The 19929-nt window shown below is 46.9% G+C and overlaps 1 non-coding gene across 1 annotated transcript; it reads right to left on the bottom strand.

Annotated features, from left to right (window-relative positions):
• Positions 1-10753: 10753 nt before the first annotated feature.
• On the bottom strand, positions 10754-10860 carry LOC148094108 (U6 spliceosomal RNA). The gene has a single exon (XR_015716278.1). It is a non-coding gene; the product is annotated as a U6 spliceosomal RNA (small nuclear RNA).
• Positions 10861-19929: the final 9069 nt, after the last annotated feature.

The following is a 19929-nucleotide window of genomic DNA, read 5'->3' as shown; positions in this document are numbered from 1 at the left end:
TCTGGCCCCGGTGCGAACCTTGCTGGCGCCCATGGACTTTTAATATTTTCCGTCCCTGGCTGTTACACAACATTTCACCTCAAAAATGCATCCTTCCCTCACCAAAGGGCAAGCCTCTCCAGTGAGAGGAACCGGGAGCTGGGTGAGTGCGGGTGACCCACCACGTTCTGGGTTTGGAAGAGCCCCAGCCCAGTGCTTCAGGGAAGGAGGTGACAGAAATGTCTTCACAGCCAAAGGACACCAGCTCCCGGGCCAGCCTGAGGTCTCGTGGTGCCATGTAAAGCCTGGACCACGGCAAGCAGGGGGCCACCTGCTGGTTCCATCTGGGACTCCAGTCCCACCCCTTCCACTCGTCCTCTGACCTTGACCAAGTGGCTTACCTCTCCGAGCCTCGATGGTCCTGCCTGTACAGCGGGGGTAAGCACAGTGCCTGTCTTTCAAGGTCCTTGTGAGGCTCGAATGCTGCACATTCGGATCACCTGGGGAGCTTCGAAACACATTCCTGCACGTGCTCACCCTCAGAGGTGCTGATTTCATTGGCGTGGGGTGCGGCCTGGACCTGGGGTTTTTAAAAGCTCTCAGGTGATTCTCACTCACAGCCGTAGCTGAGAACCACTTGCTGTGCTGGGAGAGCACTTTCTAAGGGGACTTTTGACAGGTTCCAGCTGCTGGTTTGATGAGCTAGGGCACCACACCACTCATTTTCCAGAAAATATGACCCCTTGGATGCCTGAAATCCACGTCAGGGGAGGAGGAAAGCACTTAGAAAAGGCAGAAAGGGGTCCTGCAGGTGGCTTCAGAATTTCCAAGCCAGCTCTGCCCACAAACAGATGCCTCTGAGCCACCACCTCTGGCCGGGTCCAGGGCCCAACAAACCTGCCCTGGTGACCCTCCCTAGAGGGACCCAGCCTTGTGGCTGAGTGACAGCCTCCCCTCCCCAGACACAGGCCTTGAGTCCAGAGAATGGGGGATCAAGGTCGCCCTGTTCTCATTACCCCCTCACTTTATGTTGGGGTAAAGGGCAACAGTCACTAGAGAATTAAATGAGGAGAGAGCCAGTTGCCTGGTGCAGGGGGAGGAGAGGCTGTTTGGGGGCCTGGTTTTGAGAGTGACATCTGCTTTTCTCGTCCTGAGGAGAGAGGATCTGCAGGAGGCTCCAGGGCCCAGAGGAAGAAAACAGCTGGAGAGCCAGTGCCTGGGAAAGAGAGTGGAGAGCACAGGGCTTCTCCCAGTGACAGGAGTATCCACCCCGAGTGCCATATCCCAGAGTTAGCAGGTCTTGGACAAAGGAGGAGAGGACAGGTTCTCTCTAGGGGCAGCCCAGCCCCTACCTGGGGAGCTTCATCTGAAGTCCAGGCCTCTCTTGGAGGCCAGAGCCCTCAGCCTCCCCAGGCCTGAGGTTCTTCAATGGGGCAGGGAACAGGCAGGGGACTAGAGCCCCCGTGGGAGACTCTGGCCTCGGGAAGAAGTGGCTGGTTTTCCTCAGGTGAGCTGTGCGAAAACAGGCTCTCACTGGAGACACTGTTCTGAGATTTACGCACAGCGCTGTGTCCCGGGCTCCTGGCCAGAGGGAGTTACAGGGAGCGCGGTGTGGGGCCCACCTCAGAAGGCAGGAAGGAGGAGAGGACAGAGCTGCCAGAGTGGGCCCCGCAAGAGGGAAGTCTAGGCAGAGCAGAGGCCACAACCCCACTCAGGGAACAGGTTCTTTTTTTCCAACTGAGGGCACACCAAAAAGAGGGCACATTAAGTGTGGGCACAGGGAGGACCTAGGCCCCTTGGGGTGGGCTGTGGCCTCCAGAGAAGCACCTACATCCTCAGCAAGACCAGAGGCAACAGGGAACTGCTGAACTGGAAAAACCCTTCAGTCTCAGCAAGTCTGCCTCAACCCCCTGATGTCTAAGGTAGAAAATGCATAGGTTTTGAGGCCAGAAAAATCTGGCTTAAACCCTGACTCTACCATAAATTAGCTGTATTCACACATTCACCCTGCAAATATTTTTAGCTTCTATTATGTATCAGGCCCTGAGCTAGGTGCTGCGGGTACAGAAAAGAAGGAAGCACAGTCCCTACCTTTGAGGATCTCAACCCATAGAGGGAGAGATAGAGCCATAAACATATCCCTGTGAAACAGGAGGCCAATGCATTGGTTAGTGTGGCCACCAATCTTTTTAACTGAAGCATTTAGTTCATTTACATTGATCAAAATACTGATACACACACACATAACACTTATGTATTTATGTGTTTATGTATGTATATGTGTATGTGTTTCTACCCTATTATTTTGTATTTTCCCCAAACTTTTTGAGATTTCTTTTTCTATTCTTTCTTGCTTTCTCAACTCTTTTTTCTTATTCAATTTTTCTTTACTAGTTTGCAAATGATGCCTTTTTCCTATTTTTAGTGGTTAGAGTAAAAATTTTAATGTGCATATTTTATTTATCTAAGTCTAAATTTAACCGATATCTTTATTTTTTTTTCTTAAATAAAACAAGGCCCTTAAAGCTAATTCTAACCTCCCCTCTCCTAGCTCATATATTATAGCTTTTTTGTATTTGACTCATATATTATAGCTTTTTTTTTAAGCCTACAAGACATTGTTATTATTGTTTACACAATATTTTTTCCAATTTCCTCATATATGTACCACTTTTTTTGCTGTAGATTCCTTCTTGTCTTTCATTCCTTCCATCTGGGATCACTTTCTTTCTGCCTGCTGGTGGCAAACACAGTTTCAGTTCATCTCATCATGTCATTATTTTTTCTTATTCTTAAAATATCCTTTCACTGGTTTTAGAATTCTTGGTAGATAGTTATTTTCTCTTGGCATGTTGAAGATATAATTCCACTGACTTTCAGCTATTTCAGTCTAATTGTCACTACTTTGAAAACAATCTGTCCTACATACTTTTTTTGTTGTTGTTAATCTTCACCCGAAGATATTTTTTCCATTGATTTTTAGAGCGAGCGAAGGGGGGAGGGGAGAGGGAAACATCGATGTGAGAGAGACACATCAATTGGTTGCCTCCTGCATGTGCCCCGTCCAGGGCTGGAGATCAAACCTGCAACCCAGGTACCTGCCCTTGACGGGGAATCAAACCCTCGACCCTTCCATGCGTGGGCTGACACTCTAACCACTGAGCCACACTGGCCAGGGCCTGTCCTTAATACTTTCTCTCTCTTCAGTATTCAACATGTTCACTATGGTATATCTACTTGTAGATTTTTACATTTATTTGAGGGGGATTTTTTTGAGATTCTTGAATGTATGGACTGATGGATTTCTGGATGAGTCTCAGCCACCGACTCAAATATTATTTCTGTCCCATAACCTCTCTCCTCTCCTTCTGGACCCTCTGGTTATATGTATCTTGGACCTTCTCACTCTATTCTTTCATGTTTTCCATATTTTTATTTTTATTTTAGAGAATTTCTCCAGGTCTAACTTTCAGTTCTCACTTCATTGTGTCTGATGTAGTGAATTGTGTCTAACCTATCAAATATGACCACTGGGTTTGTAGATTGTTATGATACTTTGAATTTCCAGAGGGACATGTTATTTCTTTCTTGTTCAAATATATTTGATCCTTCTCAGAGTCTCTTGTTCCCTGCTCAGGTTTTCAAGCTTCTTTTTTTAAGCATTTTAAACAGTTATTTTATATTATTTGTCTGTTAATTCCAACATTTGGAGTCTATGATGATTTGTTTCCACTGTGTGTTGTTTCCCTGAAAGTTTTGTGATTTTCAACTAGGAGCTACTCATTTCTTTGGAACTTTTATCTGTGGGAATGCTTGAGACTTGGGGTAAAGGCAAGTTTTTACAGAAGGGTTTGCATTTGATTTGCCAGATACTTAGAGCATTACCAGACTGGGCACTCTTTAAATTAATGTTTGACTTAAATATTTTAGATCACCTAAGTAATATGAATTTGGCCTTCTGATATTTGGCTCCTCGGTATGTATTTGGAGGGGATGTTTTATTTTCTCCTGAGAATAGGGAAATTAAGGTAGACATTTTTCCTTTTCAGTCTGTTGGGAGATGGTTGTGTTTTTGTTTTGTTTTTTAAGTATATCTTTATTGATTTCAGAGAGAGGAAGGGAGAGAGAGAGAGAGAGAGATAGAAACATCAGTGATGAGAGAGTCATTGATTGGCTGCAGCCTGAAACCCGGGCATGTGCCCTGACCGGGAATCGAACCCTGATCGCCTGGATCCTAGGTCGACGCTCAACCGCTGAGCCACGCCCGGCCGGGCGATGGTTGTGTTTATATCTAGTTCATTCATTCACTAAAGTCCCAATCTTAGATGGGGACGGTTTAATTAGCCTTCCCACCTTAGAGGGGCCCCGAGTTTCTCTCAGTAGTGTGCTGGAACTGGCTCTAGCCAGCTCAGAAGAATCAAATAACCAGGAATTTTGCATGCCAGTTCTTAATACCATTAATAGCTTAAAATTGGCCATGGTGGAGTATTTGCACCATGGAAATCAGCAAACACTAAAAACAGGGTGCTTTGCTTTGTTGAAGAGCCAATTACTAGCACGCCACTGGTTTCTCTCAAATCATTCTGCTCCCACAGGACCATAAGTATTCAAGTTCAAGTTTACTGAGTTAAAAAAAAAGAAAGTTTCAGTTGCGCAAGATGAAAAAGTTCTAGATTTCTGCTATACAACATTGTGCTTACAGTTAACAATATCGTATTGTACAATACGATACAATTTGTTGAGGGTAGATCTCATGTTATATGTTTTTTAATAAATAAATAAAATAAAAATGTACTCAAAGCAAAAGTCAGTTTCACTGCATAGCTTACCTCTCTGGGTTCTTGAGTGTTTTGGCCAGAGTATTCCTCACTTTCTTGCCAGGTCATCAGTGAATTTTTTTAAAAAAATATATCTTTATTGATTTCAGAGAGAGGAAGGAAGAGGGAGAGAGAGAGAGAAACATCAATGACGAGAGAGTCATTGATCGGCTGCCTCCTGCACAGCCCCTGCTGGGGATCGAGCCTGCAACCTGGGCATGTGCCCTGACCAGGAATCGAACCTTGATCTCCTGGATCTAGATTGATGCTCAACCACTGAGCCACGCCCAGCTGGGCTCATCAGTGCATTTTAAAAGATTTCTTTTATCCAGAACTGTTTTCAGAAGAACGCTTATTTAGGGTACCTAGTCCACCTTATTATTAGAAAACAGTGTCCTCAGTTTCTTAACATAGAAACTGAGAGAGTTGGACTAGATCAGTAGTTCTTACCACTTTGGGGACACAGACGTTTTAAGAGTCTGATAAAAATTCAATTCTGGAGGCCCTGGCCAGGTGGCTCAGTTGCCTGGAGCTTCACCCTGATGCACTGGGGTTGTGGGTTCAATGGCAAATGCGTGAGTCAACCAATGAATGCATGGAGGGGTGAAACAAGTTCATGTCTCTCTTTCTCTCTCTCTCTCTTCCTTCATTCCTCTTTCTCTAAAATCAATCAATAATTTTTTTAAAAAAATTAGATCCTAGAGATCCTCTCCCCAAGAAAATACACATACATAGAGAAAATGTATGTTTTTGCTACCCTGAAACCATGCGGGAGTTTAAGAACCCCCAAAGACATGAATGTTCTCCGAGGTTCCTGCAGAGCTAACTTTTGATGGCCTCCCCATGTTCTCTGCCCAGAGCTGAAATTTTCCACAAGTCTCTCTCCCCTTGGGTGGCTATGAGGAGTACAGACCTTTGAGTTTCTGAACTTTGGCTCCCAGGATCTCCAGGACTTCTTGGGGAAGGAGAAACAGAGTTGTCACCTAAAACTTGCACAGAGCTAAAGCACAGGCAATATTCCTTCAACCAGAGCTCGCCACATTTATTCATTTAATAAGTATTTATTGGATTTTTGTTCTAGCTATCTACTATTACATAACAAGTCATACCAAAACTCAGTGGCTTATATAATAATGACAATTTTATTTTTATCTCTCACAGTTCCAGGAGTAACTGGGCTCAGCTAGGTAATTCTCTCTCAGGGTGTCTCATATGGTTGCAGTCAGATAGCAGCTGAGGCTGGAATCATCTAAAGCCTTCCTCAGTGCATGTCTGGCAATTGATGCTGGCTGTAGGCTAGCTTTTCAGCGGGGCTTTTGGCCGAAACACCTACATGTGGCCTCCCTATGTGGCCTGGGCATCTTCACAGCATGGCATCTGGGTTCTGAAAGGGAGCATCAAAAAAGAGAGCAGGCCGGGAGGAAGCCGTATTCCCTTTCATGGCCTAGACAGCTTCATTTCTGCCACATTCTGTTAACTAGATGCAAGTCATTAGACCAGCCTATATTTAAAGGGAGATCAATTGAACTCTATCTCTTGATGGAAAGACATGTTTTTGCAGACATGCTTTAAAACCACCACATACCCATTCTGAGTGCCCAGCGCTGGAAAAGGCCCTTGGGACAGTGGTGAGTCATATAAACTCTGCCCTCATGGTACTTATGGTCTAGTGGTGGAGATAAACACTAATAAAACACTATTACAGATATGTCACAATTGTAAACTCTGATAGTGCTGTGGCAGATGAGGAAAGGGAGCCATGAGAAATTATATTATACATTCATATAACCTGACCAGGGACCCAAGGAAGAATTCCCCCAAGAAGAGACAGCTGGGTTGAGAGCTGAACCATTGGAGGATGCAAACTCTGTGGAGCAGGTTAAATAAGAGGGGCTTCCAGGCAGAGGGAACAGGCCATGGCCCTAGGACAGGAGGAAGGTGGCCTGGGAGGCAGCCAGTGTGTCTGGAGGCAGATTGCACAGGAGGCAGATAGCAGGTGTGAGACAAGGCTACAGAGCTGGGCGGAGGCCAGGCCCCCAGACTTTGCAGGCCAGGTGAGGATAGCAGTCTTTGGCCTAAAAGCTGAGGGAAACTGTTTTAGGGTCACTCACTGGAGAGTGATAGGAACAGATTTACATTCTAAAGATCACTTTGGCTGCTGTGTAGCTGGCCCCTGCCAGGTGCTGAGTCAGGACTGGGAGGGCTGGGAGAGTCCTGTCTGCAGTACTTCCCCTCTGCGTGAGCCTCTCCCACACACGTGCTCAAGCCAGCAGCAGCCTATGTCCTTTACCTCCAGACAAGGCTCCTGCAGTTTGTATCTGACCTCCTCAGTCCCTCTTCCCAGGCACAGGAAGTCCTGCCATCTTGCATCACTCAATTAGTCATTCCTTTAGTCTATCCGTCACGATACGCGGGTTGAATTGTGGCCCCCCAAAATACATGTCTACATCCAAATCCTCAAAACCTCTGAATGTGACCTTATTTTGGGGGAAGAAAAAAGGTCTTTGTGAATGTAATTAAGGATCTCTGGATGAGATCACCCTGGATTATCTGGGTTAAGGCAACTGTCCTTATAAGGGCGAGGCAGAGGGAGATTTGACATGGACAGAAGGGGAGGAAGTAATGCAACCAGGGAGATGGAGATAAAAGTGATGTGGCCTGGCCGGGCGTGGCTCAGCGGTTGAGCATCAACCTAGGATCCAGGCAATCAGGGTTCGATTCCCGGTCAGGGCACATGCCCGGGTTGCGGGCTCAATCTCCAGTCGGGGGCATGCAGGAGGCAGCCGATCAGTGACTCTTTCATCATTGATGTTTCTCTCTCTCTCTCTCCCTCTCCTTTCCTCTCTCTGAAATCAATAAAAATATATTAAAAAAAAAAAAAAAAGTGATGTGGCTACAAGCCAAGGAATGTCAACAGCTCCCAGAAGCTGGAAGAGTCAAGGAACAGATTGTCCTCTAGAGTGGGGCTCTGCTGACACCTTTATTTCAGCCCTGTGATCTGATTTTGAACTTCTGGCCTCCAGGCTGTGAAGGAGTACATTTCTGTCCGTTTTAAGCCACCCAATTTGTGGTAATTTGTTACAGCAGCCATAGGAAATTAATACAGTTGGACACTTCTCCAGCTGTTCCTTCCTGATGAGCCTCACTGGCTCCTTCAGGGGAACTCTAAGTGAAGGAACACCCCAGGCTCAGTTCTCAGATGTCGTCTCTGTCTATTCTCTTTCTCTATGTGATCTCATCCATTCATTTGACTTTAAAATGCCATTTATTTGCTAATACCCTCCAAATTTTGTCTCCCTCCAGACCCTTCTCATGGAGCCCAGCCATCATCACAGGTAGATGGAAAGAGGACTCTGGCTCCACTCCCATTCTCACCCACAAATCTCCCTGGCCAGGCATCCCCAGCCACTCAGAGCTCAAGTCGGAAATGTGGTAGCCATTCTAGATTTCTCCACTTCCCTCATGCTTTATACACAACTGCTAGCAGGTCTTCTTGTTTAGAACTCAAAATAATTCTTAAATCTCTCCACTCCATTTCCACTGTGACCACAGCCACCAGCATCTCTCACCCAGTGACTGCACCAGTCTGCTAATGATCCCCAGCTTCTCCTCTTACCCCCCACAGGCCCCACGCACAGCAACCAGAGTTAAGAAAAATTAGATTAGGTTTCAGTTTTCTGAACTTTATTGGGGTATAGTTGACATACGAAAGTGTAAAATTGAATAAGTTTTGACATGCGTACACACCTGTGAAATCATCAGTGTAATAATAAGGAAAGTATCTATCTCTCCAAAACATTTCCTCGTGCTCCTTTGAAATCCAACCCTCCCTCCCAGCCTCCCAGCCCCAGGCAACCACGGATCTGCTTTCTGTCACTATAGACTAGTTTGCATTTTCAGAATTTTATCTAAATGGAGTAATATAGTATTTATTACACATATGTATATGTGGCTTACTAATTTTGAGATTCATCCATGTTGTTCACTGTATCAATAATTAATTTTGTTTTATTGTTGAGTAGTATTCCATTGTATGGATCAGCACAATTTGTTTAACTATTCACCTGATGATGGACAGTTGTTTCCAGTTTACAGCTATTATATGTAAAGCTGCTATAAACGTTCCTGTATAGGTATTTGTGTGGCCTTACACTCTCATTTCTCTTGAGTAAATACCTAGGAGAGGAATAAGTCAGTTATATGAGAGGTGTATGCTTAACTTTTTGAGAAACTGTTTTCCAAAGTGTTTATACTACTTAACATTCCCACCAGTAGTGTGGAAGGGTCATAGTTGGTCACATGCTTGCCCACACTTGGTATGGCCAGTCTTTTTTTTAATCCTCACTAAGGATATTTTTTCCATGGCTTTTCAGACAGAGTGGAAGGGAGGGGGTGGGGGGGAAGAGAGAGAGAATTTGAAAGAGATACATCAATTGGTTGCCTCTCACACATGTCCCCACTGGGACTGGGGATCGAGCCTGCAACTGAGGTACATGCCCTTGGACAAAATCGAACCCTGGACCCTCAGTCCTCAGGCCAACACTCTAACCACTGAGTCAAACTGGTTAGGGCAATATGGTCAGTCTTTTAATTTTAGCTTTTCTAGTAGGTATGTAGTGGAATCTCATTGCTTTACATTTCTCTAATAACCAAGGAACATTTTTCAAGTGCTTATTTGCATATCTCCTTTGGAGAGGTATCTGTTCAAAGTGTTTGCTCATTTTAAAAAATGTTTTAGCCTTATTGAGCTTCATATACTTTTTAAATATATTCTCGATACAAATCCTTTGTTCTTTATATATTTTACATATATAGATTTTTTAAAAATATATTCCATACACAACTCCTTTGTTGAATATGTTTTGCAAATATTCCCTCCCACTGATAAATGTCTTTTCATTTTCTTAATGGTACCTTAGAGAGCAAAAGTTTTAAATTTAATGAAGTCTAGCTTATCGACCTTTTCTTTTATTGTTAGCACTTTTGTGTCATATCTAAGAACTCGTCGCCCAACCAAAAAATACAAAGCTTTTCTCCTGTTTTCTTCTAGAAGTTTTAGTTTTTGCTCTTACATTTAGGTTTGTGATCCATTTTGAATTAATCTTTGTATATATGTGAGATAAGGGAAGATGTTCACTTTTTTCCCCCCAGTTGCTCCAGGGCCATGTGTTGAAGTGCTTATCTTTCCCCCAAGGATACCTTGGCGCCTTTGTCAACAATCAATTGGCAATACGTGTGAAGCTTTATTTTTGGAATGTCTTTTCTGTTCCCTGGATCTGTGTGCTTCTGTTTATATCAATACCATACTATTTTAGGGTAGCTTTATAAGTCCTGAAATCAAGTAGGGAAAGACCTCACATTTTATAATTCTTTTAAAAATTGTTTTGCTATTCAAGGTCCTTTGCATTTTCCATATACATTTTAGAATCAGCAGGTTGATTTCTAAAAAAAAAAGAAAGCCTGTTGAGATTCTGATTGGAATTATTTTGAATCTATATATCAATTTGGGGAGAATTGCCATCTTGAAATAACATGTCTTCTGATCCATGAACACAGTACCTCTCTCCATTTATTTATGTCTTCTTTCATTTTTCCAACACTGTTTTATAGTTTTCAGTGTACAAATCTTACATAGCTTCTGTCAGATCTATCCCTAAGTACTTCATTTTATTGACAGTATTGTTAATGGTATTTTGTAATGCATCCATTGTTCGTAGATTTTCACATATGGCTGACCCTTGAATAACGAGGGTGTTAGGGGTGCTGACCCTTGCCCCACCCACACAGTGGAAAATCGGCAACTTCAGTTGGCCCTCTGTATTAGGGGATTCCCAGCCCTGGATCAGAGAAAACTATAGTTAACCATAAACAACACTTACATGCAGGTAAGTCCTGTCTTCCATAAATGTTAGGTAGAATCTAGCAGGTGTTCTAGAATTCTAGGCCTGGGGTGGTTGTTTTTTTAGGAACGCTTCACGAATTCGGGTGTCATCCTTGCACAGGGGCCGTGCTAATCTTCTCTGTATCATTCCAATTTTAGTGTATGTGCTGTCGAAGCGAGCACTAAAGTTTTCTTTATAAGAAGATTTTTCACTATAAACTCAATTTCTTTGGTGGATGTAGGACTATTCAGGCTATCTCTTCTTGAATGTGTAGCACACTTTTCCTTAAACCCTCAGGGTCTTCCCCTCACACTTACTGTGGCTTACAAGGCCCTGTCCGGTCTGCTCCTGCCCATCCCTCCAAACTCATCTATATGCCACCGTCCTCTCGCTCACTATGGCCCAGTCACATTGGTCTCCAAGATCAGGCCAAGCTCCTTCCCTACGCAAGGCCTTGGCATTGCCTTTGCTTCTACCTGAAAAGCTCTTCCACGGGGTTTTTGTAGGTTTGGATTTTTCCTCACTCTCACCCCCCAGGTCTCAGGCTATAGTCAGGGAGGTCTTTCCCGACCACCCCGACCCTATACCCGGGGGGGGGCTGCCGGGTCCTCTCCCCACACCATCCTCTTTAGTTCCTTCCTAATACATAATCACACCCTGTCATCGTTTTGCTTGCTTACTGTCAGCCCCCTAAGAGCAGGGATGGTGTCTGTCGTGTTCACTGCTCTATCTCCTGCACGCAGCACACCTGGCACAAACAAGGTGCCCGATGACTCTTTTTTTGAGACCAAATTAGTGGGTTGGCCTATTGATCAGTCAGGCTGCACATGGGGAAGTCAGTGAGGCTTCTGTGAGCCTGCCGGTCAGTCCGAGGCTTTTGGTCAGCCTGGGGAAGGTCGGGCGGGCATCGAGTGGTTGCTGTGTGGGGTGGGTCTATGTGACTGATGAGCCCCCTGTGAAATAGGCTCAGGACTCTGGGGGACACAAAGAAGTGAAAGGCTAAGGCCCACCACCGAGAGCTTCTGGGCCCACCTGTCTACACGGAGGCTCCCTGCTCCCCATTGCCCAGCCAGGAGGTGAAGTGGGGGTGGTACAGGAGGAACAGGGGCAGGCTGCAGAGTCTGACCCACCTCTGCCTCAGGGCTTTCAAACCCCATAAAAATCTCACCCGGTGACCGCAGTGCGCAGGAAGAGGCTGTGCAGGAGGCACAGAGAGGGCTTTGTGGCTTCTTCCCCACCCCACCTTCCAACTTCCCCTGACCTGGGCACTCTGCTCATGGAAACTTCCCAACTGGTCCTGGCTGCCTGGCCCCAGGAGACAGGCTGTGGTGCACGTTGCCACTGTCTGCTCTGCACGGGGGCGGGACTTGAGTCTGTACCTCCAGGGACCATTCCTTGCAACTGAACCCATCCTCGGTCCCCTCTCCATAGACTAGAGGCGGCCTAGCTCTCTGGCTGAGGAAGGGGCCTTGCATGGGAGGTGGCAACTTCACAGTTAATCCCAAGTGTCCCCAGGAATATCGTTGGCTGTGGGGTCACGGATGTGGCTGCAGTCCCATCATAGATGAGTATATGTAGGAGGGTGTCAGAGCGACTTGTGTGGGAAACAGCTGTTCGCAATAACTACGCAGCAGCACCCAAGCTGCCGGCAATCATTGTGCCTCCGTCCTGTTCACTGACAAACTCCATGACCAGGAGGTCCTGCTTGGTGACATCATCTTCCTCACACAGTGCTGAGGGAAATGAGCTCAGGGAGGCCATCGGAGGCGGCCTGTTTACTTACAGAGACCCTGGCCGTCAGCAGCCCTTTGACCAGACATTCCCTGTCCTAGCCAGCATGAAGCAGAAATTTCCTTAAACACATTATTTTGGCCTCAATCCACTGCTTGCTCCCTTGCTTTGAATTTTTTTTCAAGAGGAAAATTCCCAGTTCTGGCCCCAAATAGAACAGCCTAGACATGGTGGGGGGAGATCACAATGACCCCCAAAAAGGCCTTTTGCTGTTTAAGTTACTCCTACCTCCCCAATAATCCCTGAAGCTGGGAGATCATCAAATCAATTTTCAGTCACCCGTGGGGGGGGGGGTCAGCGGGATGGCCAGCATGACCCCAAGGCGACCCTCTCCTGCCTCACTCAGGGCCTCAGCCACCCAGAGCTCATACAGCATTTCCTAATTCAGCAACCCTGGCCAGCCCTAGACCCCTCCCTCATTCCCTCCAGGTCAGAGATATTTCAGGACAGCTCAAGAGCCGCCAATTTTCACAGGTTCTAGGGGATTCCCAAGATGGTCCCCCCCTCCAGCCCTGACTGAGAGGCACTGTCACCTGCCCTTACCCACTCGCTTCGTGTTGCTCCTGCTGGAACTCAGCCATCCACAGGCCTTGAGGGTACAGGGGCACAGAGGTCTCCTCAGTCTCCCTGGATCCTAAGGCTATCTATGCCAGGAGCATAGCAACGCCCTCCCAGGAAGATCAATCATGGGAGACGGGTGCCCTCTGTGCAGTTGGATCTGCCCTCTATCAGGGTTGGTCGGGCAGGCTCAGACATGCTGGGAAGCCCGAGGCCTCACCTGACCCAGCTCTGCTCTGGGGCCTGATCCTACTTAGCTCAGCATCCTGAAGCACCAGGGAGGGGCTCAGGGGCAGAATCAGGTCAGAGGAGGGCACTGAACCTGCATTTCACATGCTTTACATGAGTCTGAGAAAATGCCAAGGGTCCCATCGAAGAATGGGGGGAACAGACAGGTTCACAGAAGATGCTGAAAAAAGAGCCAGATTTTCTCACCTAATTATCACTCTTACACACACACAACCAACATAAGGCCAGCACTCCCTAAACATTGGTTCCAATGATTTCAGCTAGTCAACATGTCAATTGAACCCAGAATTTATAAGGTATGAAAATTGGAAAGACCCTAGCTAAAGACAGAAACTAATACTTATTGAACATCTGTGAGCCTGGCATGGTGCTCAACACTTTCCACACATTATCTTATTTACTCCTCACATCTCTGAGGGATATTAAGTAACTCTAAAGGAGACACAGCTCATACATGGCAGAACTGGGGTTCTATAATCAGGTATGCCCCAACTAGACCAAGGGAGAGGAGCCCATGCAGTCCTCCTGGATTACAAATCACGTGTGTACACAGGGTCCCATTCCTTCCTACTTGGAGCCATTTGGGCAGACTTTGCCAATGATGTGGGCACTCCTAAGGCCTAAAGGATGACCAAGGGGCAGTGATTTGTGGAGTTTATGCATGTAGTTTGGACACATGTGAGGAGTAACACATGTATGCAAGGCCCTCAAGATACAGGGCAGAGCCAGGAAGGGGGACAAAGAGGCTGGGGCCACTTGCTCTGTGCTGCTGAGTTCCAGCACAGAACTCGGAGGAGCTGAGAATTCAAAATCAAACTCAACCTTCTGGGTTATTGGGATTGAGTATTCTCCTCAGCAGTTTGTTGCTTTAACTTAATAACATGTAAACATTTAGACATAAAGATAGAAGCTTTCACTTGTACTCTTGTCCTGGTTCTTGCAAATGTTAGGAGCTGCCCTGGACACCTCTCTCAATTCCCACTGTGGGCTCAGTAGGGGCCAGTCACAGAACGAGCACTCTAAAGATGGCTGTTAGTAAATGAGCAAATCAGTTTATGAATGAATTGATGAGTGAATGAATGAATGCTTCTGTATGAATGTAAATAGGCATACATGCTTTCTGGGACTCATCCACATATTAATAAATATATGCTCACGCTCCCAGAGACACACATGCTTAAACTTATGGCTAGAAAGACAAGTACATGTTAACACCAAAATAACCTAAATGCACCAGCCAGTATGGTTCAATGGTTGAGTGTCAACCCATGAATCAAGAGGTCACCAGTTCAATTCCAGTCGGGGCACATGCCTGGGTTGTGGGCTCAATCCCCAGTAGGGGGCGTGCAGGAGGCAGCCAATCAATGTTTGATCAATATTTCTCTCTCATCGATATTTCTCTCTGTCCCTCTCCCTTCCTCTCTCTCTAAAGTCAATTAAAAAAACATATTAAAGTGCAAAAAAGAAAAAATAACCTAAATGCTCACAAGCATACTCCCATGGTACATGTAGCCAGGAATAGACCCACTCATCTATGCAAAGACATAGAGAACCACACTTTCCCTTACACACGAGCTTACACAGATGTGGACACAAACATATGCAGGCAAACACGTAAGTACACACTTTCCCACCAAGGAACCCAGCTGCAATGAGAAATGCAGCCGCCTACACATACAGTCCACAGAGATACATGCAGCTGGACAGAGAGACAAAGCTGGAGGCCCGAGACAGACTGGGAGAGACACCTGTCCACAGAGACCCCTGGGGCCGCCCTGGGCTTCCACACTGTCTGTCTCCCCCACCCCCACCCACCTACCCTGGCTGTCTGCAGCCAGAGGGGCTCCTAAAGGAATTCCCTTTGCAGACTGGCTGAGAAAGGCTGCTCTCTCCTCCCCCGCAGTCCCAGGCCAGAGTCCTAGGGCAGAGAAGCAGATGGTGTGGGCTGGGGTAAGGGGGGCTCCACTTCCCCAAGCGCTCTGCTCTCCGTCCCATCCACCCCATGGCCTGGCCAAGCCCAGATTGGGCACTGGTCTCGGACTGTGTAGAACTCCAGGTCCTGCTGCCCTAGCTCTACCCATGACAGGGTGATTTAGGAGCTGGTGAACAGCGCTTTTCCAGAAGCCTTGCTTCCTCAGGAAATGGCCCGGCCTCAAGCCTGATCTCCAAAACAGGCGTAGGATGAAAACACCTCTGCTCCTCTGTAAAAACATTGGCCGCCCTCTCACTAAGAGCCCCGGCGTCATGGTAGCCAGGGCATCCAAAGCATCCCGAGGCAGTGAACAGCATGAAAGGCCTGGGTCTAGTCCTGCTTTTGCTGCTGACTCAGGGTGTCCACTTCTATAAAATGTGCCATTTGGGTGTGATCACTTCAGACCTAGCTGGAATGACGTAGGAGTCTCAAATTCCCCAGACAGCCCTGGGTAAGGGTGAAGGGGCTTGACCCCAGAGACACTGGCCTGGTGTAGGCCTCCTCTTGAGTCAGAGTCATTATTACAGAGCTAGTGTTGGGAGCAGCTTCAGGCTGAGATGCCTGGTACTGGGGGAAAAGGGAGACTCAGGGAAAGGAATGTTCTCTGCAGTCTGGAGACAGACAACGACCTCTCCTCTCCCTTCTACTCATTCTCCATGTCCCCCAGGCTTCTGCTGGAGGTGGACACAGGGCTGCAGCCCCACCCAGTCGGGTGTGGTGATAGGAATGCTGCTCGTCACAGCTGGCTGGACAGGGGAGACTGTTTATTCTCTGATGTCGGGAACATCTCAGACAATCAGGGGGGATTTGGCTGCTGGCAGCTCCTGGATGTAAGGTTTCGAAGAAGTCAACTTAATCAGAGCAGGCTGATGGCCTGAACTCTGAGCAGGCAGCAAGGGGTGGGGGTGCCAGGGAGGGGCCACTCCTCCCTGCCCCACATTCAGTGCCCTGTGTGCCTCTGAGCTCATCTGCTGGGTCTGTAGTGATGGAGCTACAAAGGTAATTGGAGCTGAGCCCAGAGCTCTTATTAATAGTGTGGGCATCTGCCCTGGCTGGTTTGGCTCAGAGGTTGGAGTGTCGGCCTGTGGACTGAAGGGTCCCAGGTTTGATTCCAGCCAAGGGCACATACCTTGGTTGCAGGCTCAATCCCCAGCTCCAGTCGGGGCACGTGCAGGAGGCAACCAATCGATGTCTCTCTCCCACATCGATGTTTTTCTCTCTCTCCCTCTCCCTTCCACTCTTTCTGAAAAGCAATAGAAAAAATATCCTCGGTGAGGATTAAATAAATAAATAAGTGTGGGCATCAGGGAAGACTTCCCATGGTCCCACTCCCCGTATCCCAGGTGCCCTCTGCCTATGGGACATGGCAAAGCTAACAGTTTTAGCCTGGGAAGGGAGCTCATTTTGCGTCTCCTGGTATTGAGAGTTTGACTCCAGCGACCCCAGCCTTCCTTTTTCCCCTTAACCCCTCAAAAGGTCAAAGCTCCTCTCACCCTTGAATCTCCAGTGGTTTCTTACTCTCTCAGCACACACACCCCCAACTAATTACTAAAACCTGTTCTTCAGAAAAGCCGTCATCAGTCATTTACACATGTGTTTGAATAAGCATGAAATCAATAGTTTAAGCTCTCTCAGGACCACATGCATTTTAAGTCTGAGCCTTGTCAGTGAAACAAAGTATCTGTCCTGCCCACCCTCCACTATTCCCAAAGGTATTTTTTTTTTTTTTTTTAATCCTCACCTTAGGATATTTTTTCCATTGCTTTTCAGAGAGTGTGGAAGGGAGAGAGAGAGAGAAAGGGAGAAATGTCGATGTGAGAGATACATCGATTGGTTGCCTGCAGCAGGAGCCCTGAATCAGGGCCGGGGATCGAACCTGCAACCGAGGTCCGTGCCCAGGCCGGAATCAAACCTGGGACCCTTCCGTCCTCAGGCCGACACGCTAACCACTAAGCCAGACCGGCTAGGGCCCAAAAGTATTTCTGGTGACAGAAAATAAATGGGACTCCCTGGAATCAAGCAACAGATGTTTACAACCCTCTCTGAAACCTTCACCTACCCACACTGCCCTGCCAATGGATTTTTTCTCAAGTTTAACTTCAGTCCCCTTTGCTGATGTTCAGTCATTACCTTCTACTACAGCAGGGAAGTTTTTTGCACCCTTTCATCCATTTATTCACTCAACAATCTGAGTATCCACTGTATCTTAGATACTTGGGTTTGCAAAGACAACCTGGACACTGCCCTTCAGCAGCTTGAAGTTGAATATTAATGCAGGAAACATCCCCAAGCAAAGCTTAGCCCATCAGCTGGTATACAGTAGGTATTTGATAAATGCTGCTTCCCCTTCTCAGGGCTGTGCTCTATGTACACTGCAGTGGAACACCAAAAAATTTCTAAAAACCCTTTCCAGGTGGACAAGAGTGCCAGCAGGAGTGAGTGGTTTCTATCTTGATTCAGAATGTCGTGATTTGTTTGGGATGTTCCTAACAGCAGGTTGGAGAGGCATGCAAAGGAGAGGGGCTTATTCTAACCAGATCAGGGCTAGGGGCAGCCCGGGACACTGTCTCCATGGTGCAGAGCCCCAGACAGTTCGGAAACAAACAGAAACCCATCCAGAGGAAAGAGACTGACAAAAGCAAAAACAAACAAAGGCCAAGAGATGGAAAACTCAGGAGGTGGGGCAGGGTGGAGATGAGCAGAGTGGGGAGATGGGTGGGGGCTGTGGAGGGGACTTAGGGAGGGGCATGGTCCTGGGATTTTGTGCATGTGAGGGACTGAATCCAGTCCTACACCCCCCACCCAAGAATCACCATGACAACAGGGAGGGTAAGTGCTGCAGATTCCAAGCCAACACAAACCTCCTGGGCTTAGCAGCAGGAATGGGCTCAGATGCCTGGGGCCATGTTCTAAAGAAAAATATCTGAATTGGGCTCTTTAAATCACAAACCCTCCATCCACTCCCAGTTTTGTAGGCAATCAGGGTTTAATAAAATGAATTAATAAGAAACAACAGTGAACCACATCTCTACTCCACGTCTCTCTCACATACACGGACACTTATCCAAAAGCCCACAGAATGAAACTCCTTCCCTTTGTGGTGGAAACTGACAGCTCCTAGGATTCTTAGCACTTCCCAGAAGGAGCAGGTACCTCACTTGTGGAAGGGAAGTACCCTCCCAAAGCTGTCCCCCTGACAGTGACTTAGTGACAGAGGGCCGATGGGGTTGCTTTCCCGAGACCAAGGCAGCTGGAGTTCCAGTGTGAGGTGGTTCCAACTGAACCACCATCTGGTCTCCTCTGCCATCAGCTGCCTGGTGAAACCCTTGGCCCAGCAGGGGTTTGTCAGCAAGGACACTGCATCTTCCTCCATAAAAAAGTGTCTGCAGCATGAGCCTCCTCAGCTCCCAACTCCCAAATGTGCCTTTTCCTGGAGATGGCTAGCCTGTGGGATCTGCCCTAGATGGAAGGTCGGTGCTAAATAGAACTGAGTCTTTAGGGTTTGCCTCCTTCCTACCTCTCCATTCTCAGGTATCCAGAGATCTCATACTATTCCCCATTACCTTAAGTCCAGGGCTGACTCATCCATTAGGCATTGTAGGCACAATTCCTAAGACCCACATTATGAAATGTCTTAATTTCTTTTATAATCAGAAGGGGGGGGAATGAGCTTTTTAAATGGAAGAAAATGTTTTAGTATATAATAATAATACATTCACCTTTATACCAATGCAGTCATAAAATAATTTTAAGTATTTTTTATTGAGGAGGGGGCCCACGAAGGCAAAAGTTCTCAGATCCCATGAAAGTCATGTGGCCCTGCTCTAGTCTTCCCTCCTGCCCACTCCAATCCTCTAGATCCCAGGAATTTCTCTCCCCATATCACAAAGAATCTGTCCAATGACCCCCCGCCCCACTAGTCTGGGAGCTCCTAGAGGGCAGGACCACTCTTCACTCATCCTCATGTTCCCACAAACTCTGCTTGTTTCACAGTCACATCAGATATTGCATTGCTTTGGGGGGGGGGGGGGGGCAGTGCTCAGGAAAAAAGGGCTAGGTTTTAAATAAACATTGCCTAAGAACCCCTGGAAACCATGCACAACATCTCACATTTGTGCAGTCGGACTTTGTCCGCATTCCCTACACTGAACTCCTGCCAAGTTCACCAGTGAGCTCCAACTCAGTAAACCCAGCAGATACTTCTCAGGTGTAATCCTGACTACGCAGCAGCATTTCACTCCTAGAGGGCAAGCTCTCTCTTTTGGCTTCTATGACACTGTCGTGGTTTCCTCCTATTTCCCTGGATATTACCGCTGTCTCCTTACATGCCATCTCCTCTGGTGGGCCATTAAAAACAAATAATAGTGATGATAATGATAATGATGATAATGATAATAATAGCAGCTGAAACACACCAGCTATTTACTCTGTGCTGGGCACTACTGTAAATTATCAGTTCTTTTAAATCCTCAAAATAATCCTAAATCCATTCTCCAACCACCAGTCAGAGTGACTTTTCTCAAAACCAAATCTCATCTCCCACTTAAAAGCTCTGCTTAAAATCTTCTAATGGCTTCCCCAGCCCACAGCTGGTAAGGTCTTTCATGACCTGGCTGCTGCCAACCTCTCCAGCCCCATTTCTCATTACAGCCTCTTCCTGTGATCTTCCTGCTTTTAGCTT

The sequence above is a fragment of the Miniopterus natalensis genome, chromosome 1 (assembly GCF_054644295.1).
Source record: "Miniopterus natalensis isolate mMinNat1 chromosome 1, mMinNat1.hap1, whole genome shotgun sequence".
NCBI classification, from domain to species: Eukaryota; Metazoa; Chordata; class Mammalia; order Chiroptera; family Miniopteridae; genus Miniopterus; species Miniopterus natalensis.
The sequence above is the reverse complement of the archived record's forward strand: the minus strand, read 5'-3'. Positions and strand labels throughout refer to the sequence as shown.